The sequence below is a fragment of the Heteronotia binoei genome, chromosome 3 (genome assembly GCF_032191835.1).
Source record: "Heteronotia binoei isolate CCM8104 ecotype False Entrance Well chromosome 3, APGP_CSIRO_Hbin_v1, whole genome shotgun sequence".
Taxonomy (NCBI): Eukaryota; Metazoa; Chordata; class Lepidosauria; order Squamata; family Gekkonidae; genus Heteronotia; species Heteronotia binoei.
Window position 1 is genome coordinate 151,029,323 of NC_083225.1, and position 26,723 is coordinate 151,056,045.

At 41.2% G+C, this 26,723-nt stretch overlaps 1 protein-coding gene and 1 pseudogene across 1 annotated transcript in view; one reads left to right on the forward strand and one right to left on the reverse strand.

The window, feature by feature from the left end:
- Window positions 1-26,723, reverse strand: part of ZBTB20 (zinc finger and BTB domain containing 20) — an 802,266-nt gene that overhangs the window by 649,752 nt on the left and 125,791 nt on the right. The gene's annotated exons all lie outside the window — the stretch shown is intronic.
- Window positions 829-26,723, forward strand: part of LOC132569119 (heat shock protein HSP 90-alpha-like) — a 106,267-nt pseudogene continuing 80,372 nt past the window's right edge.

The window sequence follows — 26,723 nt, forward strand, 5'->3', positions numbered from 1 at the left end:
GTAAAAAAAGTGAGTTAGCTCACATTAACTCAGCTTAGAGGGAATACTGTTGCTACTGGACTCTTGCTCTTTTCTACTGCTACAGACAAATACAGCTACTCAACTCCATCTTAAAATCAGTACCTGAAAAGCCAAAGCCTGAAAATAAAAAGGGTTAGTGAGCCTGCATCTGCAGTCCCAGTTGCCAAACTGACCATCTTCTACAAGAACTTTGGAGGCTCATGGAGATTCGGAGTATGTGCAAATATTCCTACTAAAGTCTTGCTGGGAAATGATTTATACTAGGCATCTAAACAGACTGCTACTAAATTAGTACAGGCTGTAAGACAGGCTTCAGAGGAAGGTCAAGCAGCAGCAGGAGAGGAAGTGGTTGGTGTGACACCCAAATGTAACAACACTGATAAGGAAGAAAAAAGAAAGAGGGTGACAAGAGGACGAGAAAGAAGAAGAAGAAGATGATGATATTGGATTTCTATCCCGCCCTCCACTCCAAAGAGTCTCAGAGCGGCTCACAATCTCCTTTACCTTCCTCCCCCACAACAGACACCCTGTGAGGTGGGTGGGGCTGGAGAGGGCTCTCACAGCAGCTGCCCTTTCAAGGACCACCTCTGCCAGAGCTATGGCTGACCCAAGGCCATGCTAGCAGGTGCAAGTGGAGGAGTGGGGAATCAAACCCGGTTTTCCCAGATAAGAGTCCACACACTTAACCACTACACTAAACTGGCTCTCCAAGCAAGATTCTAAAGGTGGTCTAGAAAAACTTGGTGAATAAATGTTTGGAACTCTTTACTGAGCTTGCAATAAATAAAGAAAACTATAAGAAGTTCTATGAGCAGTTCTGTAAAAACAAAGCTTGGCACGCATGAGGATCCACAAAATCATAAGAAGATAAAAGAGAAGTAAATTGACCAGAAAGAGGTCAACAAGACCAAGCCAATTTGGACCAGGAACTCAAATGACCTTACTAAAGAGAAATGTGGAGAATTCTACAAGAACCTGACCAATGACCAGGGAAACCACATGGCAGTAAAACACTTTTCAATGGGAGGACAGCTGAGTGGCAGCACTTCTGTTCACCCCAAGGTGGTACACCTACTGAAAGAAAAAGAGTAACATCAAACTATGTGCACAGAGTGTTCATCACAGATAACTGTGAAGAATTAATTCCTGGATATTTGAACTTCATGCAAAGTGTGGTAGGTTCAGACTTCCTTCTTAATATCTCCCATGAATGCTACAAAAAAGCAAGATTCTAAGGGTAGTCTAGAAAAACTTGGTGAAGAAATGTTTGGAACTCTTTACTGAGCTTGCAATAAATAAAGAAAACTGTAAGAAGTTCTATGAGCAGTTCTGTAAAAACAAAGCTTGGCACGCATGAGGATCCACAAAATCACAAGAAAACTGTCAAAATTGTTGAGATATTACACTTCTGCATTAGGAGATGAGATAGTGTCCCTGAAAGACTACTGTATAAGAATGAAGGAAAACCTGAAGCATGTGTTTTACATTACAGGTGAAACCAAATATCAAGCAGCAAATTCTGCTTTTGTGGAATGTCTTCATAAACATAGTTTGGAAGGAATCTACACAATTAAGCCTACTGATGAATATTGTGAACAACAGCTAAAGGCGTTTGAGGGCAAGACTTTGATTTCAGTAACAGTAGAGAGTCTGGAGCTTCCTGAAGATTAAGAAGAGAGAAAAAACAAGATGAGAAGAAAAAAAATGAAAACCTCTGCAAGATCATGAAATATATTCTTGAAAAGTAAATAGAAAAGGTTGTAGTCTCCAACCAATTGGTGACTTCTTCATGCTGCACTGTGTCCAGCACATATGGCTGGATGGCTAACATAGAGAGGATCATGAAAGCACCAAAACTTAGAAACTACTCCACAATGGGCTACATGGCTGCCAAGAAGCACCTGGAAATCAATCCTGATCATTCCATCACTGAGACTCTGAGGCAGAAGACAGAAACAGAAAATAATGACAAGTCTGTGAAAGACCTGGTCATCTTGCTGTATGAGACAGGTCACAAATGGTCTCCACTTGTCCCAAGAGGGAACCAGGCTGCTGGTGCTTAAAATCAAAAAGGTGGCAGTGCAGTCTTGTCCTCCAGCTGAAGCCTAGAGGATACTCAGACACATGCATGTTGTATTTTCAGAATTTACAGGGCTCAGGATAAGCCAGTGGTTGTGGTACATGTCTGCACCAATAAAGTGGGGAAATGCAGATGTGAGGTCCTGGAGGAAAAATTTAGTCTGCTAGGCAGGAGACTCAAGGCCAGGACCTCCAAGGTAGCCTTCTCTGAAGTGCTACCTGTTCCACGTACAGGGCAGGAGAGACAGGAACAAATTAGGAGTCTCAATGCATGGATGAGACAATTGTGTAGGGAGGAAGGGTTCAAGTTTGTTAGGCACTGGGATGCTTTTGGAAAAAGCGGAAGCTGTACAAAACAGATGGTCTCCACTTGTCCCAAGAGGCAACCAGGCTGCTGGCGCTTAAAATCAAAAAGGTGGCAGAGCACTTTTTAAACTAAATCTTGGGGGGAAAACCGACAGGAGATGAAATGTCTCTGGTTCAGGATGACTCATCTCAAAGAGATGAAGGGTTAGCTGTTACTTTTCTACTGGGAAATGGAATATGGTTGTCCACTGAGACGGTGACAAACAGTATGGACTGCCTGGAAAAGTCTCGGCAGCAGGAGGAAGGTTGCAGGCTTAACTTGCCTGGGAAATTATAGATGTTTATATACAAATGCTAGACGTGTCCAAGGTAAAATCGTGAAGTTGGAATGCTTAGTGTTGGGGGAAAATATAGACATTGTGGGTATTTCAGAAACTTGGTGGAATGAGGAAAATCAGTGGGACATGGTGATTCCTGGATATAAGTTATATCGGAAGAATAGGGAAGAAGATAGAAGAAGAAGATATTGGATTTATATCCCGCCCTCCACTCCGAAAAGTCTCAGAGCGGCTCACAATCTCCTTTAAAGTTCCTCATCAAAGGCTCCTTAGAAAAAAAATTAGTTCCTCATCAAGTTCCTAAGTTCCTCATCAAAGGCTCCTTAGAAAGCTTGAGAGTCATGGAGTAAAAGGACAGATCCTCTTGTGGATCAAAAACTGGCTTAGTAATAGGAAGCAGAGAGTGAGTATAAATGGGCAGTCTTCGCAGTGGAGGACGGTAAGCAGTGGGGTGCCGCAGGGCTCGGTACTGGGTCCCATGCTCTTTGACTTGTTCATAAATGATTTAGAGTTGAGAGTGAGCAGTGAAGTGGCCAAGTTTGCGGATGACACTAAATTGTTCAGGGTGGTGAGAACCAGAGAGGATTGTGAGGCACTCCAAAGGGATCTGTTGAGGCTGGGTGAGTGGGCGTCAACGTGGCAAATGCGGTTCAATGTGGCCAAGTGCAAAGTAATGCACATTGGGGCCAAGAATCCCAAGTTGATGGGGTGTGAACTGGCAGAGACTGACCAAGAGAGAGATCTTGGGGTCGTGGTAGATAACTCACTGAAAATGTCAAGACAGTGTGCGTTTGCAATAAAAAAGGCCAACGCCATGCTGGGAATTATTAGGAAGGGAATTGAAAACAAATCAGCCAGTATCATAATGCCTCTGTATAAATCGATGGTGCGGTCTCATTTGGAGTACTGTGTGCAGTTCTGGTCGCCGCACCTCAAAAAGGATATTATAGCATTGGAGAAAGTCCAGAGAAGGGCAACTAGAATGATTAAAGGGCTGGAGCACTTTCCCTATGAAGAAAGGTTGAAACGCTTGGGACTCTTTAGCTTGGAGAAACGTCGACTGCGGGGTGACATGATAGAGGTTTACAAGATAATGCATGGGATGAAGAAAGTAGAGAAAGAAGTACTTTTCTCCCTTTCTCACAATACAAGAACTCGTGGGCATTCGATGAAATTGCTGAGCAGACAGGTTAAAACGGATAAAAGGAAGTACTTCTTCAGCCAAAGGGTGATTAACATGTGGAATTCACTGCCACAGGAGGTGGTGGCGGCCACAAGTATAGCGACCTTCAAGAGGGGTTTAGATAAAAATATGGAGCACAGGTCCATCAGTGGCTATTAGCCACAGTGTGTGTGTATATATAAAAATTTTTGCCACTGTGTGACACTGAGTGTTGGACTGGATGGGCTGTTGGCCTGATCCAACATGGCTTCTCTTATGTTCTTTACCTTCCTCCCCCACAACAGACACCCTGTGAGGTGGGTGGGGCTGGAGAGGGCTCTCACAGCAGCTGCCCTTTCAAGGACAAACACTGCTAGAGCTATGGCTGACCCAACGCCATACCAGCAGGTGCAAGTGGAGGAGTGGCGAATCAAACCCGGTTCTCCCAGATAAGAGACCGCACACTTAACCACTACACCAAACTGGGAGGGAAGAGTTGGAGGTGGGGTGGCTCTGTATGTCAGAGAGAGTATGCAGTCCAGTGAAATTGAATTAGATTCGCTTATAGAAATGCTTTGGGTCAAAATAGTGGGCCCAAAAGGAAGCTTAACTCTGGAAGTTTGTTATTGCCCAATGGATCAAAAGATAGAGGAAGATTATAAAATGATGAAAGAATTAAAGATAGCAGCTAGATGTAAAAACTGTGCCATAATAGGTGATTTTAACTACCCACACATTGATTGGGTCAATATGTGTTCAGGTTCAGAGAAAGAGATTCAATTTCTAGACACTCTCAATGACTGCTATGGAACAGATAGTCACGGAACCTTCCAGGGGAGAGGCAATCCTGGACTTGATCCTAAGTAATGCCCAAGACCTGGTGTGAGATGTAAAAGTGATTGCACTGCTTGGGAGCAGTGACCATAATGTTATTGAATTCACCATTTGTATAAATAGAGAGTTGCCCAAAAAGACCAACACAAGAACTTTTAACTATAAAAGGGATAACTTCTCTGAGATGAGGAGGCATGTGAGGAGGAAACAGAAAGGAAAGGTAAATACGGTCAAAACTCTTGGGGAAGCTTGGAGGCTATTTAAAACTACAATCCTAGAAGCTCAGATAAAATATATACCACAAATCAGGAAAGGCACAAATAGGTATAGAAAAAGACCTGCATGGTTAACAAACAAAGCAATGGAAGCTGTAAAAGGTAAGAAGGATTCCTTTAAGCGGCAGAAAGCTAGTGCAAGTGAGGTTAATAAAAGGGAACACAGCCTGTGGCAAATAAAATGCAGGTCTGTGATCAGGCAAGCAAAAAGGGAATATGAGGAGCATATAGCAAAAAATATAAAGACCAACAATAAACATTTCTTCAAATACATTAGAAGCAGGAAACCAGCAAGGGAGGCAGTGGGGCCCTTGGATGACCAAGGGGTAAAAGGATTACTTAAGGAGGATAGGGAAATGGCTGAGAAGCTGAACGCATTTTTTGCCTCCGTCTTCACTGTGGAAGATAAGTGTTTGCCCACTCCAGAACTGCTGATTTTGTGAGGGGTGTTGAAAGACCTGAGTCAGATTGAGGTGACAAGAGCGGAGGTCCTACGATTGATAGACAATTTAAAAACGGATAAGTCACCAGGCCCGGATGGCATCCATCCAAGAGTTCTAAAAGAACTCAAAGGTGAAATTGTGGATCTCCTGACAAAAATATGTAATCTTTCATTGAAATCTGCCTCCGTTCCTGAGGACTGGAATGTAGCTAATGTCACCCTCATCTTTAAAAAGGGTTCCAGAGGACATTCAGGAAATTACAGGCTAGTAAGTCTGACCAGTACCGGGAAAGGTAGAGGAGAATGTTATTAAAGAGAGAATTAGTAGGCACCTTGATGAACAAAAATAACTGAGGAAGACTCAGCATGGGTTCGGTAAGGGAAGATCTTGTCTCATTAACCTGTTAGAGTTCTTTGAGGGGGTGAACAGACATGTGGACAAAGGGGACCCAATAGATGTTGTTTACCTTGACTTCCAGAACACTTTTGATAAAGTTCCTTGTCAAAGGCTCCTAAGTAAGCTCAAGAGTCATGGGGTAAAAGGACAAGTCCTCTTGTGGATCAAAACTGGCTAATTAATAGGAAACAGAGAGTGAGTATAAATGGGTGATTTTCTCAGTGGAGGGTGGTAAGTAGAGGGGTGCCACAGGGCTCAATACTGGGTCCGATGCTTTTTAACTTGTTCGTTAATGATTTGGAGTTGGGAGTAAGCAGTGAAGTGGCTAAGTTTGCAGATGACACTAAATTGTTCAGGGTGGTGAGAACCAGAGAGGATTGTGAGACACTCCAAAGGGATCTGTTGAGGCTGGGTGAGTGGGCATCAAAATGACAAATGAGGTTCTACATGGCCAAGTGCAAGGTAATGAACATTGGGGCCAAAAATCCTAACTATGAATACAAGTTGTTGGGGTGTGAACTGGAGGAGACTGACCAAAAAGGGTCCAGGCAAGTAGGCATGAGAAACCTCAGCTTGAGACTATCGAGAGCCACTGACAGTCTGAGTAGACAATATTGACTTTGATAGACCGAGGGTCTGATTCAGTATAAGGCAGCTTCATATGTTCATATAAGAGAGAGATCTTGGGGTCATGGTAGATAACTCACTGAAAATGTCAAGACAGTGTGTGACTGCAATAAAAAAGGCCAATGCTATGCTGGGAAAGGAATTGAAAACAAATCAGCCAGTATCATAATTGCCCTGTGTAAATTGATGGTGCTGCCTCATTTGGAGTACTGGGTACAATTCTGGTGACCACATCTCATATATTATAGCATTGGAAAAAGTGCAGAAAAGGGCAACTAGAATGATTAAAGGGTTGGAACACTTTCCCTATGAAGAAAGGTTAAAACGCTTGGGGCTCTTTAGCTTGGAGAAATGTTGACTGAGGGGTGACATGATAGAGCAGGGGTGGCCAACGGTAGCTCTCCAGATATTTTTTTGCCTACAGCTCCCATCAGCCCCAGCCATTTGCTATGCTGGCTGGAGCTGATGGGAGTTGTAGGCAAAAAACATCTGGAGAGCTACCGTTGGCCACCCCTGTGATAGAGGTTAACAAGATTAGAGAAAGAACTACTTTTCTCTGTTTCTCACAATACAAGAATTTGTGGAGACTCAATGAAATTACTGAGCAGTCGGATTAGAACTGATAAAAGGAAGTACTTCTTCACTCAAAGGGTGATTAACACATGGAATTCACTGCCACAGGAGGTGGTGGCGGCTACAGGCATAGCAGCTTCAAGAGGGGATTGGATAAACATATGGAGCAGAGGTCCATCAGTGGCTATTATCCACAGTGTATTGTTGGAACTCTCTGTCTGGGACAAGTGATGCTCTATATTCTTGGTGCTTGGGATGGGCAACAGTGTGAGGACTTCTAGTGTCCTGGCCCCACTGATGGATCTCCTGATGGCACATGGGTTTTTGGCCACTGTGTGAGAGTATTGGACTGGATGGGCCATTGGACTGATCCAACATGGCTTCTCTTATGTTCTTAATAATCAAACTTTGTCTGGGCATAAGTAAAGATGAAATTGCAACAGAAGAAGCTAACTCAGCAGCTACTTAAAGAGATGCCTCCATTTGAAGGTGATGACTGCACATCACACATGGAAGAAGTGGATTAAATGGCTGACAGGAAGGAAAAAATGGATATTTCCTTTGCCCTTGGCTTTGAATAAGTTATATTTTGTATATTATGAATGTGACCTGACAATAAGTCTTTTGACATTTGTCTGCATTCCCTCTTTGTGTTTATTTTTGGAGATATAATTTTTGTTACATTGGGTTTTTTTAAAGGTAATGTGAGATTTCATTGAGGGAATATCCTTTTTTGATGTATAACAAACATATACAATCTTATGTACAATCTTATATACTGGTGTATAAGGAATGTTGGTTAGTGTGTTGGCAGGGTTTTACGTTGGCAGTGGAAAGGAGGGAAAGGAGAAAGTGGGGGACTATGTGTTCTGCAGTATTGATGCTAAACCTCTGAAGTTCTAATAACTGAACATCCATAACATACACTATCTAGTAGCTAAGTATTGGAACTGAAAATATTGGAATATTTAACATCTTCCTGTTCAAGTAATGATTCCTAAAGGTATAGCCCAAAGAAAGCATTAACCTGTGTGATTGACGGAGCAGAGCAGAGGTGGAGAAAGGAGAAACAAGATTCTATACCGAGAGCCAATTTGCTGTAGTGGTTAAGTGTGCAGGCTCTTATCTGGGAGAACTGGGCTTGATTCCCCACTCCTCCACTTACAGCTGCTGGAATGGCCTTGGGTCAGCCATAGCTATTGCAGGAGTTGTCCTTGAAGGGCAGCTGCTGTGAGAGCCCTCTCAGCCCCACCCACCTCACAGGGTGTCTGGTATGGTGGGGAGAAGAGATCTATTATGAACCCAAAGAGAGCAGAAGGTCCACAGCAGCATAGAAATAATACGACAATGTCTACCTAATATTCTCTATTATAAATAAAGTCTGTTATTTCTATTCTGCCAAAGTACGAACAGAAACTATACACTTTCATCTTGTTCTCTATAAAGTTGTGTTGTATGTCTGATTTTCTCCCCACTGAATATCCCTGTCCATAACTAATCAGAAAAAATGCTACCAAAACCATCTTATAGTACCCTTTTTAACCAGTACCTAAAATAAAAAGGGACAAAGGACAACAAAAAAAATCAGCAAATGTTACAAATGTATATTCTGAATTTTTTTTTTCATTATATGCATTGTATCAGTGCAAGAAATCTTCCCTGATTGACAATGGAAGCTTTTATTTATTCACTGTCTTTTTTTGTATTCTGTGTATTCTTCAGTTGCTCATTGCTGGCATGTGTGTGAGCATGTGAGTGTGAATGCAGTCAGTAACAGAAAATAAGGAGTGATCTTCCCAAATGAGAAATGGCAAAAACATAGGTACAAAGACTTTCAATGAAAACTTTCCAAATTCATGTTGGGGTTTAAGATATTTTTACAACCATCATATAAAGAAATGTTAATTTAGTGTATCTCACCAGTTCAAGCCCTGCCTCTGTGCAAAACAATTTTCATTGAAAAGATGCAGTGCATGCCATCAACTGACATGCTATGCAAAAATTATTTAGGACAAACTTGACTGAAACAGCAGCTCAGTTTCTTATTGTAGGTTTGCATCCCCATATAATTTTTAAAAGCTATCACCTAAAAGCTGTAACAGTAGCACTCCATCTCCCATATCTATACTCTCTACCTTAGATATGCATGTAAGCACAGGACCGGAGGGCGTGAAGGAGTCCAAAGAATAAGAAGCCCTCATTTATTCATAAAAACAATAAGTAGAGTCCTGCTGAGCCTGACCAGTGGTCCATCTAGTCCAGTATCCCATCTCACACAATAGCTAACCAGTTATTGCAGAGGGCCAACAAAAGGGCATACAAGCCAGGATTGCTGAATCAGTCAAAGAACTTGAGTTGGCTCTTAGTATATATTTTCTGAGGCTTCAATGCAACTGCTATCCAATTGTCAGCAACTGGTCTCATGGTGCATTATATCAAATATCAGGGGGCTGCACTATTCCTTCTATTGACTTTACACATTAAAACTTCCTATACTCTCTAAACTCTGTAATGGCTGTAATGGAATTTAAGGGACACACTAGACATGACTGTGTATTGAAGTTAGACTTGAAGATGCTGCCACCATTTTAAAGCCTAATGCAGGTTTAATCACAATCAGACACTTGTAGCATTTTTAAATCACCTGCATCATGTCAGGATATGTACTCATCCCTAGCACTACCTTTTCCAGTGCCAAAGTGGCCACTACTACCCACCCTGCAGCTGTTTTGACACTTGAAAAGGCAGGGGGAGCAAGAGCATCTAGTTCTGCAACACTGCATGCTCAACCAGGACTGGGCCCTTGTGGCATTTTTAAAGCGCTCTCGTTAGGCTTTAAAATTGGGGCAGAGTCACATCTACTTTGGTCCTCATGGGAAAAACAATCAAGTGATCTCTGGTTGCCTTTTAATTTATTTTGCTATTTATAACCAGATTTTCTCACCAAAAGTATTCAAGGCAACTTAGAACATTCTCCTCTTGCATATTTTATCCCCACCAAAATCTTTTGACGCAGGAGATAGTGACTGACCTAAAATCACCCTGCAAGCTTCCAGGGCAGAATGTAGACTTGAACCTGGATCTTGCAAATCCTTGCCCAGAACTCTAACGACTATGTCATGCTGAGTATCACACAGCTTTTCATGCACCAAAGGTAAAATGGAAAGCATCCTTTAATCCGTTAATTAGCTGGTCCTAAACTATGGAATTCCAGCACCCCAAAATCTAGCAAAGTCCAAACTTGATTATAGGGGACGGTTCTTTTTCCCAATTCAAAGCAGTGTGTGCTTATTTCTATTTCTCATTCCATATCTGTTTTAATTGCACATTGAATGCATTTTAGTGTATTTTATTTTGGTATGTTGTTGATTTCAGGAATTAGAACATTTATTTTAAATGTACACCCTATCTTTCCCTTGTGGCTCAAGGCAACTTATGATTTTAAATTAAAACTATACATAATAAAATAAAACCTCAGTAAATCCCTGACCTAAAATAAAAAAAAGTCTGCAGCCAAAGCCCTACTGAAACCCTAGCAAATAAAACACTATGCCTCCAACATTTTTAAAAAGAAATATTGGCTCATATTCTACCATTTCTCTCTACTAACAGCAGCAAATTCATCTAGCAAAGGGAGCCTTCCTCTGGCACCAACAGAAGGAGTCTCCTGCTTTGGCGGAAGGCTTCTTGTGATGCAGGAATGTTAGTTGATTAGTAGGACACAGTCTGCATCAAAACAAATATGCCAGATTAAAACTCTTAACATTTAAGTATATAGCAATTGAATTTTCATCATTATTCTTGCTGAAATATTTGACCTAAAGTCTCAGTGAGTTTAACTGATCAAACGTGACTACAACTGATGCTTTGGGGGCAAGTGACTATTAGCCACAACGTATTGTTGGAACTCTCTGGGGCAGTGATGCTCTGTATTCTTGGTACTTGGGGGACGGGGCAACAGTGGGAGGGCTTCTATTGTCCTGACCCCACTGATGGACCTCCTGATGGCATCTGGGGTTTTTTTTTGCCACTGTGTGACACAGAGTGTTGGACTGGATGGGCCATTGGCCTGATCCAACATGGTTTCTCTTATGTTCTTATGACTATATCGAAAAAACAAATAATTCCATGAGAGATAACATATTTCTACTGATGTAGAGCTTCATAGTATTTTAAGCAGGTCACATACTGCTCTGTAATTCTTTCAACAATCCTGTAAATTAGGTGAGTATTGTTATGCCATATTGCTAATGCAGGGATGAGGCTGGCTTTCTGAAGTTCAATACCTGACCTGATGGCAAAGGAGATTCAAACCAGTGACTAATTGATTCATAGCTTATGCTGCAATCCTATGAGCATTTCTCATTTACTGTTCAAAACTGACCCATTAGCACTGGGATTGTTTGAAGAACACAGTTAAAGCAAAAGCTATAATCTCTTTAACACAGAAACAGGACTACAGCACATTCCAGGAGCATACATTCTATTTGCACAATATTAAGACACCCACAAACACACACACACATGTGCCAGCAAGGTTGCTCAAGCAGCAAATAAATTCAATGCCTGTAATTTTACATTGGACACAACAAGTTTAGTATTGCCCAGTTTTCAAAAGAGGGCACAGCAATCCAGAGCACCTGATCAGTATTAAACCTGTCACTTATTGCTTATGAAGAGGAGTGCCAGTATTGGCAGAACACTTGTTAAAGGGGGCCTTGGACAAGAAGCTGCATAAATCCACCCCTGCTCACTACCAGAATTATTAATACAGGCACTGGTAATTACGTGGCTGGGCTGGAAGGGGAATGGGATATAAGATGTGGAGTGCTCTATCCGCTCCAAGACCAATGCTGGTTTTGGCACTACTTCTGCTCTTGTGAGTTACAAAAAAAATAAGCAGGTGCTAGCAATCTGAGAGACCACATGCCAGTTACAGCTGCTTCAGCCTGATTCAATTACATCTGCCTGAAGAGTCCCAGGACAATGAACCAGATGAAGAAATCTATAGGTTAAGGAGCCCACACATCCAAATATTAACAAGCCCCATTAAAGCATGACTTTGTTGCTGACAAGGAAGAGACATATGAAATCAAAGCAACGCTTGAAGTTGCTTTATAGTGTTGGAGGGGAAGAGGAAGACAACTATTCTGTATTGCATCTGCATTAACGTTTGATTATACTGAAAAGCCCTTTGGAACCTGGGCCTCAAAAATTCTTTCAAACAGGCTGTCAGTGTTGCCTTGCTTCCCAAAATGCTGGGTGCAGCACATTTGCTGAACATACTCTCGGGATCAGGACTTCACTCCAAACCTTGTTTGTACAAAAAAAGAAGCCAAGCAGCTGGGAAATTCTGGAGTATAGTGTGTCCTCATTAGTTCCCATCTGCCATCAGAACTCAGCTCATGGCAAGTTTGGCTAAGTCCTGGTGTTCTCAGGTCCAAATCTGGGTCAGTTTTAATTACACTATACAGAATTCAGTGTTCAGTTTTTAAAAATCCTTATTATACAGCACAGAAGAACGGGCAGCTCTCCAACTAATCAATTTTTTAAAAGTACATATATAAAAATTTTAAACCAAGCTAGGCAGACAGTGGGTGGAAGAAGGAAAAAATGTATGATTGAGTACAGGGGTTAGTTAAGAGAACTGTTAGCAAAACTGGGTCACTAGCAGTTCTGCCTTAAAACTTCAAATAAAGAGGAAGAGAGGAGCTCTTCATTTATAAGGCAGAGAATTTGAAGGGTAAGATTACACAACTCATACTGCTCTTAACTTTAAACTGAATTATTGTGACACACCAGGTTAGTTGTTATTACTGGCATTCTGAAGACATAAGACATGGATGCAAAGAGATGAAGAATCGCCAAAACTATGAATCCTTGTAATGTTAGAACAACATCCACCAAAGGTCAGTTTCCAAGCGATGCTAAGCAGGTAACAAAGAACTTGCCAGAGTGATGCTCCCCAAATTTAATGTCTGGTTAAAACTGGGCCATTTCTCCTGTATATGCTGTACTACCATAATTGCCCCAGTGGGTGCTGTGCTCATGAAAGGGTTGAGAATCCCATGAACATTGTACCACAAAGAAAACTTCTTGTGTGTTTGCCACATGCAAACAGGGCTTGACAGTGCACCTGAATATTGGCTGTCAGTTCTATGAAGCAATTTGATCCGTGTACCAATCACTGCAGCATACCCACCACAGTACTGTACTTCGTTCTCTTTTACATTTAATTGTTACTAATATTCATCATCTTCTTTGGAGTGATTTCCTGAGACTTGAATAATGTAATGCACTACAGGATCTTTGATGAATACTGATGTTAAAAAAATTCAATATGCTGCTACAAAAGCATCCAATACTTCTGCAAAGGTTGCTTAGAAAACTATGGAATCATTCCTGTAAATACCCGCCCACCCCTTTCTTTGCTATGCAGGTCAAGATTTGGAAAGGAAAAAAAATCACCAGCTTGCTGGCAAAAAACCGAAGACCGAGGAACAGCGTACTGCATGCAGTAAACTGAACAGACACTTTGGATATGAATTGGCTCAGTATTCTTTCTGTAAACTGGGCCAGCTTCTAATCTCTAAGTCGACGTTTAGCAACCATCCTGTTTAGAATCCTCATCAGATGCCAGAGAGCCAGGGCAAGTCTCCCATGACAGCTGCTGGTATAAAGGTAGTGCAGCAATGGAAAAGAAACATGATCAGTCAGTGAACTGAGGCTTACAATATATGTGATAATAAAGAACCATTTATAGAAATCAATCCTGCCCTATCACAGACAGCCTCCCAAGCCTGCCTGAGGCAGCAGCTGGCTGGACCCTAGAGTTCCCATGGCTTATAATACTGGGGACTTCAATGGCCATGCCAATGTCACCTTGTCACAGGAGGCAGTGGATCTGGTGTCATCCATGGCAGCACTACGGCTCACCCAGATTGTATCATCATGCAGGCCACACACTGGATCAACCCCCACAAGGTGGGGGTTGATTTGGATCTGATGGCCAAGATATTGGTGCCATGGTCAGATCAAAGCCATTCATGAAATCTCCCCCCCCCCCCCATGTTCTTTCCATCCCCAGCAGAAAACATTCTCTTGGTATACAATGCCAGGGGGATGAAATGGGAACTCAGACAACTGGAGCAAATCTGGCAATGAGTTTGTGCCAAAACTTATAGGACATTTATACTACTAGACTAACCTGCAGAGAAAACATCTGGAAGAGGCGATAAACTGCAAGAGCAGAGGGGAATTAGCAGAAGTATTTTATTTTTAACATCTACCTTTGTTGAGGCAGATTCAGGTTTAAACAAATGGATTTTCTAACACAGTTTAAGGACAAAAGATACCTCACTTTTTCCTATCAGGACTAGTAGTAGCCATAGTTACATTTGGGAAAACAAAGAGTGAGAAGGGTTAATTCTAAAAATCAGAACTGCTGTGTCCTGCTTTATACATGATTGCGGTAAAAAACATGCATCTACACAAGCAGCTCCAGCATCATCACAGATGTTCAGCATCATGTCTACCTTGGCCACATGAAACAGTTTGTCCACATCCTCCATTCTTTGCCTCCAAAATGTTCATAGTATTTCTAGAATAAAATAAACCACAGCCATTTTTTTTTTAAATTGTTTCTTAGCAAATCTTTACATTATTTGCTGCAAACTATCAATAGGGTCTTCACTTTAAATAAAATAAGGGCCTTGAAATAAAGGCATCAAAACAGATTTGAGGTATATTAAACATATATCTATTTATAAATATGTAATCCCTAACCCTGACAATTTAGTGTCCCTTTCCACTGGGGAAAAAAGGAAACAGAAAAAGACATTATCAAATAACTCACCAAAGGCAATTTAGACTTAAATATTTATTTGTAAATTAGGTAGCCACTGGACTTCCTTCTTACCATTTTGCTATGCTTAAAATAATAAATATGCTGAGAAAATCTACTTTATACTTTGCAAGCTTCCCAAGATAATTTTTTAAAAAAACATTATTTTACTACAACTGCCATCAGAATAATCATTTGGAGGGAAGGGCTGAATCCTACATGCTTCTGTGCATGCATATGGAGAGGAAAAAATAAATACCAACCAAATGCTTCAGTTGTCTCTTGTAAATTTGTTTTCAAACTGTAGCTAAGGAAAGGAAGAGGAAAGTTAAGGTACAGTATCCCTCTAGTACTGATTTTTCCAGTGTATGTCCCATTTCCCTGAAGCAGGAGTGATATGTTTCCACATGCTTGTCATGCTCAGTGAACTGGGACAATGAAAAGAGACAGAAGAGGGAAGAGTCTTACAGCCACACTACAAGTTGAAAATAATACACTTGAAAGAAGCAGAAGAAACACTAGGCAATGGCTTCCTTGCACTTTTAAGAGACAAAACCTTACTGCCACCCTTTTAACTAGCAGGTCCACCATTTCCAAAGCTACTGATTCCTTATAAAACTTTTTCAACATGGAGGCTTTTTCTGATCACCTCCATGCAAGAGAAAACACAGCTGAAGTCGCTATACATGTAGTCCATTTCATCTTGGGATTAAAGGCTGCTGCTATACAAGATCAGTTCCAGTCCTCAAAAACCATTAACATCTAAAATGCTTGAAAGCAGCCTATTTGGATACTGTGCTCTTTAAAGAAAGTGCTGCTGATTTATAGCAAACTGTTAAGTCATACAATACGCTTTAAAAAAAAGGTCCTTTACTGAAGCTGTTGCATTGAACAGATGCCACAAAACCATAGGCACCAAACTGTAAAGCTGTATTAGTTCTCCAGTGATGTGTAAAGAATATCTTGCTGTAAAGAATATACAGCAGTATGGGGTGGGGAGAGACACCTGCTTCTAGTCTTCCTGAGCTTTGGGACTGGATAACTGCATACATCAGGGAAATTCCCTGGATTGTTCCAGGAAATAAACAATGTACAGTTACGCATAAATTAAAATCACGACTTCCATGATAAGAATTTTGCATCATGGCACTGAGCTGCCCCCCCCCCCTTTTCTATTTTTCATTCAATATGCTAAAACATACTGGCAAATACAGAGCTGCCAAAGAAGACTGCTGATGTCAAACTATACACAAGTGCTGAAGTTCAATTATTGCTTACTGGGGGGTGGGGGGTGGTTTGTTACGATGCATACCATGGAATTATGAGATGCACTGGAAGAATGGGAAACCAGCTCAGCAAATCACGATTTGTTGGATTCATGCCCATCACTCCTGAAAAGCAGTCAGAAGGTAGCGAATATCCACCCATGTCTGGGCAACATGGGTGGCTGTGTCTAAAGGCCACAAAACCATATATGTGGTAGTTCTTGCTCCTGGACTCTAAGGAGTAAGCTTATAGTTTTTCAAACTTCATAGATACCTTGACTACTAAATTAAGAGTCAGTAGGCAAACAACAAAGGAGGTCCATAAAGGTTAGCAATGTAGATGGATTCACAACACTTCCTCTAAGTTTAAAGGAATACTTTTTAAACCCTCTCTACAAAGCTATGATCTTCTCTGTGACTTTGAAAGGAGTAAATCTAGCAATACTCTTTGTATAGTAGCAGGATGCATTCTCAGTGTATTTATCTATTACAACTACTTCACATGTTCTGTAGTAGCAGCAACAAAGTGGGGGCAATTCATGCTTCCTTTCTTGCCACATTCAGGTTTCATGCAAGATGGAGAGATGCATGTATGTCATGATGCAAGAACATGCCCATCTCTCACCTTCACTCAACTCTGAAGTAGAGCAAGAGGAACCATAATTCACCCAGCAACATCCTCTTGCCTTTCTTATAGCAACAAAAGTTGTAGACAGGAATCAGGATTGCAAGATACTGGGTTGGATCCAACCATCTTCAGAAGAGTCACTTAAATTGGAGGAAGGCTCCAAACTTTGTTCATTTGAAAGGCAGGATAACAGTAGGATACAACTATGATCCAGCTATGAGCCCTAAAGGAATGGATTTTTAGATGGGTTTATAAGATTATTACTTTACTAACAAATCAAACCAGACGTCTCTTCCGGGAGACCCATCTGTCCCCTCCTGTTGCCGTCTTCAGCCAGTAGGTTAAGACTTTTTCATCCTGTTTGGCATTCCCTCAGTGATCCTTCCTTCCTTCCCCAATGTTATAATTACTATTTTTATGTCTTTATACATATTATAGCTGTCTTAAATTGTTTTAATAATATATAGTTTTGAGGGGGATGATTTTAATGCTTTTTAAAATAAGGTTTTATCATGTATATTTTAATCTGTTAGTCATCTTGGTGGCCCTTGTGAGAGCAGAATGGCACAATATAAATTTTATAAAATAAAAAAGGCATGCCACTATATTTGCCAAACAAGGAAATAGGCAAACGGTATCAAAAAACATGAATAAGGAAGCCAGGATGTGGAAAAACGAAGGGTTCAAACAGTAGATGATGGTCACACATTTTATTCATCAAATGCAAACTTCAGGTTCCTGCAGCCTCAGTTCAGCCCTTTGGTGTCTATCAAGGCTCTCCTACACAACTCAGAGACAAAATTAAGCTGCAGGCACTTGCAATATACATTTGATGGATTAAACTATATATGCAGTCGTCTCCTATTGTATTTGAACTCTGAAGCTGCACTTCTGTTTGGGTCCTACAAGAGTTAGATTATCCTAATCAAGGCCTGAAGAAGGTTTGTAATTTTCACCCTTCCAGGAGATCAGGTGCATACCCGGGGGGCGGGGGATGCCTACTTCAAGGGAGTATCTATGATCTGTTCTATAGATGATGCGGGTAGTTCTATGTCTACCAAATTCGCTATGAAACTAGTTGAGATCTCATGAATCAGCTCTGCAGCGGCAGAATTCAAACAGAAGGAAGAATTTGTGCCACATACCTCAAGAAAGTGGAGGTGCCCAGTGTTGTGAAGTTGTATAGCCAGAGTTAGACAGCATTTGAATGATGGAAGTTACCAGATGATATACATGGACATGGGCCAACATGCTTCTCACACAAACCTGCTAAAACATATGATTATGCTGTATGTAACAAATCTAGAACAAGACTTGTAGTGTTCTGCCAAAAGCACCACATTAAAACTGATGAACATCTTTCTAAAAATGGAGCCATTCAGTTAGGTTTTGCCTTTCCTAATTCTGTTTTCCATTTCAATACAACACTGTAAGGTCTGGAGGTCTCTTGTACAGAAGCCAACAAAAACAAAGGTAAACTTAGAACTTTCATTAACTGTAAATTATAAGAGCAAACAGAAATAAAGATTGAAGTGAGCAAGAGGGAACGCTAAAGCCTCATCAAATGTAATGTGTAATACCTTAACCCAAACATATTTTGGGAAGTCTGCCAGGAAGATGGGTATAAATGTGGGAGGCTTAGCAGAATACATCTTGAGCTGAAATGTGTAAAGTTTTCACTTCTACTAGGAAAACAGTCATAACTCAGTAAAAACAGGACCTCATTAATAACCAAATGTTACATTGAAGCTACCGTCTTCCTAGATGAACATTTAAGTCATTCTCTTAGTTTTTCATCGCAGAATGTTTAGGTCTGAACTCTTGCACTAGGGATGGGGGTAACATGTTTTTATTTGCTAAGATATTTATACCCTGCTCTTCTCCGCAATGTAGATTTAAAGTAACTTTACTTTTCTCCCTTCCATCATTACCCTGTAAGGCAGGCTGGGATTAGAAGGAGTTGTAAGAAAATACCCCTAATATTCAGAACATCGTAGTCACCCGCCTAATTGCCAGGGTCCAGGCCATGCGGTTTTCACCTTTGACTACAGAATCCACTTTGGGAGGCTAACACCAGCTGTCTTCCAGCAGTGCCAAGACTCCATTTCAGCGAAGCGGGAGGCTCATGTACTCAACAGATGTCACCCACCCATGAGGCCATCAAGCATAGGCATGGACCCTGCCAGAACGCCTAAGCCATTGTCCAACAGAACTGAGGACAAAGACTGGTGTCAAGAAGAACACTGAAGAAGAGGAAGACCATCTTCAGCCAGAGCCAAGTTCCTTTGTGTAAACCGGGTGTTACCTAGGTAATTTGGCCCTCTATTGTCACCTTTTTAGATAAGTTTAATAGTCCTAAGCATCCCTCCACCCAGTAATTTCCCCCATTCTTCTCCCCAACAGTCATCTTGGAGCATCCCCACCTTGGTCCATTGTTACCTGGAGGCCCAATCAGGTAACCAGGACCCAAGCTTGTTCATTGGTCAGTTATGGGCATCCAATTAGGTGCCACCAATTAACTTGCTATTGGCTACTGCAGAAGTCAGCCCTTACGGTCACTGCAGAGCCTCCCCTTTTTCCACCCCTGTACCTCCCAACCCCTGAGGGTCTAAGGTAGTCTATATAAACTGTGACCCAACTCCACTCGTGTGTGCATCTAGCAGTACCCCAGTTCTAGATCCATCCCCGATTCCTGATCAGTTTTGGGTCCATTTCCCCTGTCCTCTATCATCGCCATTGGAGCCTTCTTGAAGACTACGATTGGTAATTATCACCCTGTTTGTCTATCCATGTGTTGTCTCTATATCTCTCTCTATTTTTCTTAGGACTGTATGTATGTTTCATGAGCACATTGCCTTATATGTATGCCTATATTTTCTAGAATAAATTGTAATTGTTTTACTTAATTTGGAGTCCTTGGTAGATTTAAGCATTAATTTCTGGATGTGAATCCTGTATACACAGATAAAAGATCCTAATTAAGGCAGGTGCCCACCTGACAATTCCCCAACCTCATTTTGAGGGCATTTTGGCTTACAGAGTAACTGGCCCAAATGTTCTACCATGGCAGAGCAGCAATTCAAACCTGGGTCTCTCAAATCCTAGTCCAGAACTCTGACAACTACACCATAATAGGGATAAATGTAAAGTTCTGCATTTAGGTAGGGGATATCCAATGCATGGTTATAGGATGGGGGAGACTTGTCTTAGCAGTAAGTATGTGTGATAAGGATCTAGGGGTCTTAGTGGATCATATGCTGAACATGAGTCAACAGTGTGATGCGGTGGCTAAAAAGGCAAATGCAATTTTGGGCTGTATCAACAGAAGTATAATGTCCAGATCACGTGAAGTGATGGTATCACTTTGCTCTGGTAAGACCTCACCTAGAGTATTGTGTTCAGTTTTGGGCATCACATTTTAAGAAGGATATAGACAAGCTGGAACGGGTCCAGAGGAGGGTGACGAAGATGGTGAGGGGTCTGGAGACCAAGTCCTATGAGGAAAGGTTGAAGGAGTTGGGGATGTTTAGCCTGGAGAGGTGGCGGCTGAGAGGTGATATGATCACCATCTTCATGTACTTGAAGGGCTGTCATATAGAGGATGGTGTGAAATAGTTTTCTGTGACCCCAGAAGGTAGGACCAGAACCAATGGGTTGAAATTAAATCAAAAGAGTTTCCGGCTCAACACTAGGAAGAACTTCCTGATCGTTAGAGCAATTCCTCAGTGGAACGGGCTTCCTCGGGAGGTGGTGAGCTCTCCTTCTTCGGAGGTTTTTAAACAGACTAGATGGCCATCTGACAGCAATGAAGATCCTGTGAATTTAGGGGGAGGTGTTTGTGAGTTTCCTGCATTGTGCAGGGGGTTGGACCAGATGACTCTGGAGGTACCTTCCAACTCCATGATTCTATGATTCTATAATGACAAAGGTACATGCCACAAACTCTTGAGGTTCCCAGCTTTCGTTCAGCAGCAGCTTACAGAATTCCATCCTTGCAAATACAGGGTTTAAAAAAAAATCACAGCACAAAATACTGAAGGACTAAAAACAATGAGGCAAGCAAAAAGCCCAAAATTCAATTTTTAAAAGTCTCTGCTTTTTATACATGTGTCACAATTTTTCAAGGCAAAGTTCTTTTCCCCACATCTGCGGTAACAGTATTTAAACAATATTACCTGTTGTGTCCCTTAAAAAGATACATAAATTATGTTAATTACACTCAACAAAAATGAAGATTAGGTACAGTCCTTCATGTTATCGTACATTTCTCATGCAGCTCCCAATGCAGAAATTGCATACCATTGTTGATTGGCCTCACATTCCACCTAGATTCTTACAGGAATCACACACCAAGACAGCCAGTACAAAAATCCATATAAATGGAATTCCTCTTAGGATGGGAAATTTGTAAACTCACCTGAATATAACTAGAGAACCACCATAACCACTCAATATTTTTATCTAACCTCCTCTTGAAGCTGTCTATGCTTGTAGCCACCACCACCTCCTGTGGCAGTGAATTCCACATGTTAATCACCCTTTGGGTGAAGAAGTACTTCCTTCTTTAGAATTCAGTAGTAAGCTGCTTCTGAACAGACTTTTTCTAACCTTCTCTCTCAAAAGTAACATTATCCATTCTTAGTTTTCTGTTCTCCCTATTTTCCTATTGCCAGCAGTCAGCAACCAGCCTAGAGTCTGTTCTGGATAAAATAGTAATATAGATAATGTAAGCACACAGAGAAACAAAGCTGAGGGGAACTCAGCATGACTTCTGCAAAGGAAAGGCACCTGTACTAACCTCTTGGAGTTTATTGAGAAAATTTATATATAAAGGTAATTCAGCAGACATTCTATATTTGGAATAAGGGTAGATATGACAGAGGTTTACAAAATTATTCACATGTGGAGAAAGTGGACAGAAAACTCCCTCCCCCACCCCCATCTCCTGTGATACCACAACACAGGGGTTTCTGGACAAAAAGATGGACAAAAGGAAGTACTTCTTCTTTAAGTTCATGCCCGCCACAAATTTTGTTGGTCATTCAATGAGTAATTAATTTGTGAAATTCACTGCAAGTAGATGTAGTGATACAAAATAGGAGTCGATTGCACCTTTAAGACCAAGTTAGTTTTATTCAGAACATAAGCGTTCGTGTGCTCTCTAAGCACACTTCATCAGACAAGGAATCTGATGAAGTGTGCTTAGAGAGCACACGAAAGCTTACGTTCTGAATAAAACTAAGTTGGTCTTAAAGGTGCTATTGACTCCTATTTTGTTCTACTACTTCAGACCTTTTTGTTCTATTACTTGGGTCTATCTAGATGCAGTGATGTTCATTAACACAGATATAAAGGAGGATCAGAAAGATTCAACAAAAATAGGTCCATCAATGGTTACTAGCCCCAATACCTAAAAGAATCAGTGATGTCCATCTGAATACCAGTGCTAAAAGGTAATACATTTTGTTTGTGGGACATCTTGGATAACTGGCTGGTCTCTGTGTGGAACAGGGTGCTAGACTAGCTGAGCCGCTAGTCTGATGCTTCAAAGGAGAGAATACTTAAATTGAGAAATCTAATTAAGAGTACCCAATGAAACCCTTTCAGCTTCCAATCAATCTCTGACCATACTAGTGCCCTTGAAAATTAATATACATGACCAGAGCTTGAATTCAGCAGGAGCTCACAGGAGCACAGCTCCTGAAACTCCCAGCCAGGGCCAGCATGCAGTGGGGAGTTCGCTCCCTGCTGCACAGAGATCCCGGGGTATATGAAAATAAGATATGCTACTGAGCTCCTGCACCTTTTTTCCTCTACAAAATGATTCCTGTACATGACCATAATTCAATATGACACTAATGTGAAAGAAGTGGCTATCAGCCATGGTGGCGAAAGGTAACCTCCACATTCAGAGACAATAAACCTTTGAAAACCAGTGCCAGGAGACAACACCAGGAGAAGGCCTTGGCCTCCATACCCTGCTGTTGGACCTCCAGGGGAACTGGTTGGCTACTGTATGAGACAGGATGCTGAACAAGATGGACCACTGTCCAGAAACTCCAAACTTGAACAATTTTGTAAACCTCTGTCATGTCTATCCTTAGTTGTTGGTTTTTTTGGCAGCCCAAATATATAATATCTATTGAATTACCTTTGTATACATGCTTATTCTTAAGTTCTTAAGATCAGTCAGGAACAAGTTGCATGTGGTGCTGCTGGCAACCAAATTCAAGTATCCCTCAGTACTCTGGCTGAAAAACAAAGGATAAAACAACCACAGGGGAACCCAATATACTTTAGGTCTATGTTGCTGAGGAAAGTGGGGGAGGTTAATTCTTCCCCCTTCCTCCAGATTAAAAATCTCTCCATCCCACTTGTTTTAAATCCTACTACAAAAAAAAGATAGGCAGGAGGCAGATAGTTGATGTTTACTATTGCTGTTCAAAATAATGTTTAGGCATTTTTAATCCAGAAATGGCACACTGAGGAAATTACAAAACCTCTTCCAATATATCAAAGTCAATACATATCAAATATACAGGCAGGTTTTCCTTTTAAAATACATATTTGGGGATATGATTATAGATTCCCAGTGTCGAGTGTAGGCTGACTCTAAGCACTCTCCAAAAACAGGACACAGAGGTTTATTTAACCAAGTTAATAAAACTAACAAACTCAAAGAACACAGAATTGCAGTCAAGGGAAATTAAAACAATATGGTGTTTGCTTTAGCTGATATGACAGGTAAGTTATATCTAAGCAAATTACATAGAATGTGGCTATATAGGATGTACTATTATCTCATCAGATCTCAGAAGCTAAGCAGGGTGGGCCAAAGTCAGTATTTGGATGGGAGACCACCAAGGAAATTCTGTGTTGTGATGTACAGGCAGGCAATGGCAAACCACCTCTGTACATCTCTTGCCTTGAAAACCCCATGGGGTTGTCATACGTCAGCTGTGACCTGACAGGAAAACAACATAGAGGAAAGATTAATTTCGAGTCCCAAATAGAAACCCTTCATTGAGCTCTCTACAGAAGATGAAACATGGAATCCAGATAATGTAACTTCTGTTACAGATGCTTAACAAGGCTTGGCTATATATTTATACCAAATTAGCCTTGGAAACTAATGCAAAACATAATTCAATTTTGGAATTTATCCTTGGTACAGAACATAAGGCAAGACCAGCCTTGCTTGCTATGGCCAATACACAACCAATGAATGGACTTATACAATGGATAGTATATATTTGACTATTGTATAAGCCCATATATTGGCTGTGTATTGGCCACAACAAGGCAAGGCTGGTCTTGCCTTATGTCCTGTACCAGGATATATACATGCAACCTGAAGCTTAAACTTTGGAGGTAGGAACTCCCATTCACCTACAGATTTTTAAATAATTATGCAATTTACATTATTTAATGTATAATATTTCTGTCTATTATTATAACACACTGAGTTTAGCAGAAAAGGACTGACTGTCCATAGAAAATAAACATATGGTTTAAAAAGGTGACATGGATATTTAAGTGAGAAAATATGAAATGCAGTATTTTAAAATAAGATAAATACGGAAAACAACTTGCACACACCATTTCTCCACTGAAGTTTATTCAGGGCAGAATTATAATGACAGCAAAATTTTCAATTTTCATGTTTGGTATGTTTATAAATTTTATTGAATATGATAAAATCATAACTTTTAATGATCTAAGACAAAGTTTTCCAATCAATTTTATTGTTTTTCCACATAGATATTATAAGCAGCCATATGAAAAGAATTTGAACAATTTTAGATTCTTAACAAAACAGGGATGAAAAAATACGTGCTAAGCTTCCCAGTAAACCAGAAAGGACATCTGCTTAAGACTGATAAGATTTTAGGGGCCTTGAGTCTATACACTGTACACATGGTAAAATACAAAATAAAATCAGCTCAAGAGAGCCCAAGACAGCTCAAAAGAGCACTCACGACCAAACACCATTCTTCTAAGCCCAATACAAATTTATAACACAGACCGATTTCGCACTCAGCTTACCCCGCGGTCATGTTCCTCTTCTCTGCGCAGTGTCCGTCGGATTTCCCACTATCTGCACCAGAGTTACAGGAAGCGTTGCGGCTTTGGCGCAGCAAACAGAAACCGCTAAAAACCAGTTTCCACTTGCTGCATGAAAACTGCGACACTTCCTGTAATTCCGGCGCAGATAGTGGGAAATCTGACAGACACTGTGCAGAGAAGAGGAACGTGACCATGGGTTAAGCTGAGTGCGAAATCAGTCATAGAGAGCCCTACTCACATCCAATGATGTAGCCCTAGAAAAGATAGGAAGAGGAAAAAAATGTATTCTCTCCTTTTAACACCCATTCCAAATCGCAGTCTGCCCAGCTGCCAGCTCATTTACACAGTACTGATAGGTCTGCATAGCCAACTCCAGTTTGGACAATTCTTGGAGATTTAGAAGTGAAGCCTGGGAAGGGAGCTCAGCAGGGTATAACACAGCAGAGTCCACTCTCCAGTCTCCAAAGCAGTCATTTTCTGCAAAGGAACAGATCTCTGTAGTCTGGAAATCAGTTGTAATTCCAAGAGATCTCCAGGCCCCAGCTGGAGAACGGCAACCTTAAGTACAAGTCCTTCCTTGGGCAAAACAGGTTGCTTACTTGTAACTGATGATCTTCGAGTGGTCATCTGTGCAGTCACACACTGTGTCCATGCAGTGTCCACACAGAAGCTCACCTCGGAGTTTCCAAAGCTCTAACTTTAAAATCTTGGTGCTCTCACTCCACCCTGGGGAGCAGGCTACCAGTGCACATGCCGGAAGTGGGACTGCACAGAGACCACAAAGAAGATAATCTATTTCAAAGACATCCTAAACTGGAATTTTTGAAATTATTGATTGAATATATCTAAATAAACTAAACAAACTGAAACTTAATCCTGACAAGCTAGAAGTGATATGGGTAAGTAGAAAGGCCTTGAGATCTCTCCTATCTTGGATGAGGTTTTACTCTCCTTGAAAAGTCAGGTTTGCACCTTGAGATTGCTGCTCAGCACATCAGTCACCTTACACAATCAGATGGCTGTGGTGGATTGGAGTGATTTTAACCAGCGTCAGCTGGTGTGCCAACTGAGTCCATTCCTGTCTCAGTTTGAGCAAGTCACAGTGATCGATGTCTTAGTTACACCTAGACTGGACAACTGCAAAGCGTTCTACTTGGGGCTTCCCTTGAAGAGTGTTCAGAAGCTGGAGCTAATGCAGAATGCTGTGTCTAGATTGCTGGTAAAGGCCAGTTACTGATATCACGGACCCTAAATTTACAGTGATTGCACTGGCTTCCAATCTGTTCCTAAGTCCAATTCAAGGTGTTGTCTTTGACCTTTAAAGCCCTACATGGCTTTAGACTGAGGTACCTGAATGACCATCTTCTTCAGTATGTTCCTGCCCAGGAAGTAAAATCAGAGGGAGAGGCCCTCTTGACTGTCCCATAAACTAAGGTTGCCAGATCTGGATTGGAAAATATCTGGATACTTTGGGAGTGGAGCCTGGAGATGATGGGGTTTCAGGAGGGGAGGGACTTCAACATGGTACAATGTCATAGAGTCTACCCTTTAGGACAATGGGTCTCCCAAGCAAACTCCCCACCTTGGATTAACCTCATCCACACACAGCCTCACCCATTTACCCTAATTAAGCAACACTTAACATTATTCACCAAACCTGGTAGCTTTCCCCATCCAGTACTTACAGGGTCATCAAAAACCATTAACGCCTATAGTTTACCTCAGGAAAACCGATCAAGTTTCTCCCAAATCATTGTCCAACTCTGAAAAACCCATCAGGTTATTGCTTCTGGGGCTGATGTGTCAGTTTACCCCAGGGAGCATTTTGCCCCTATAAAGTATAGCATCCTGTTCCCTAGCAGCAGC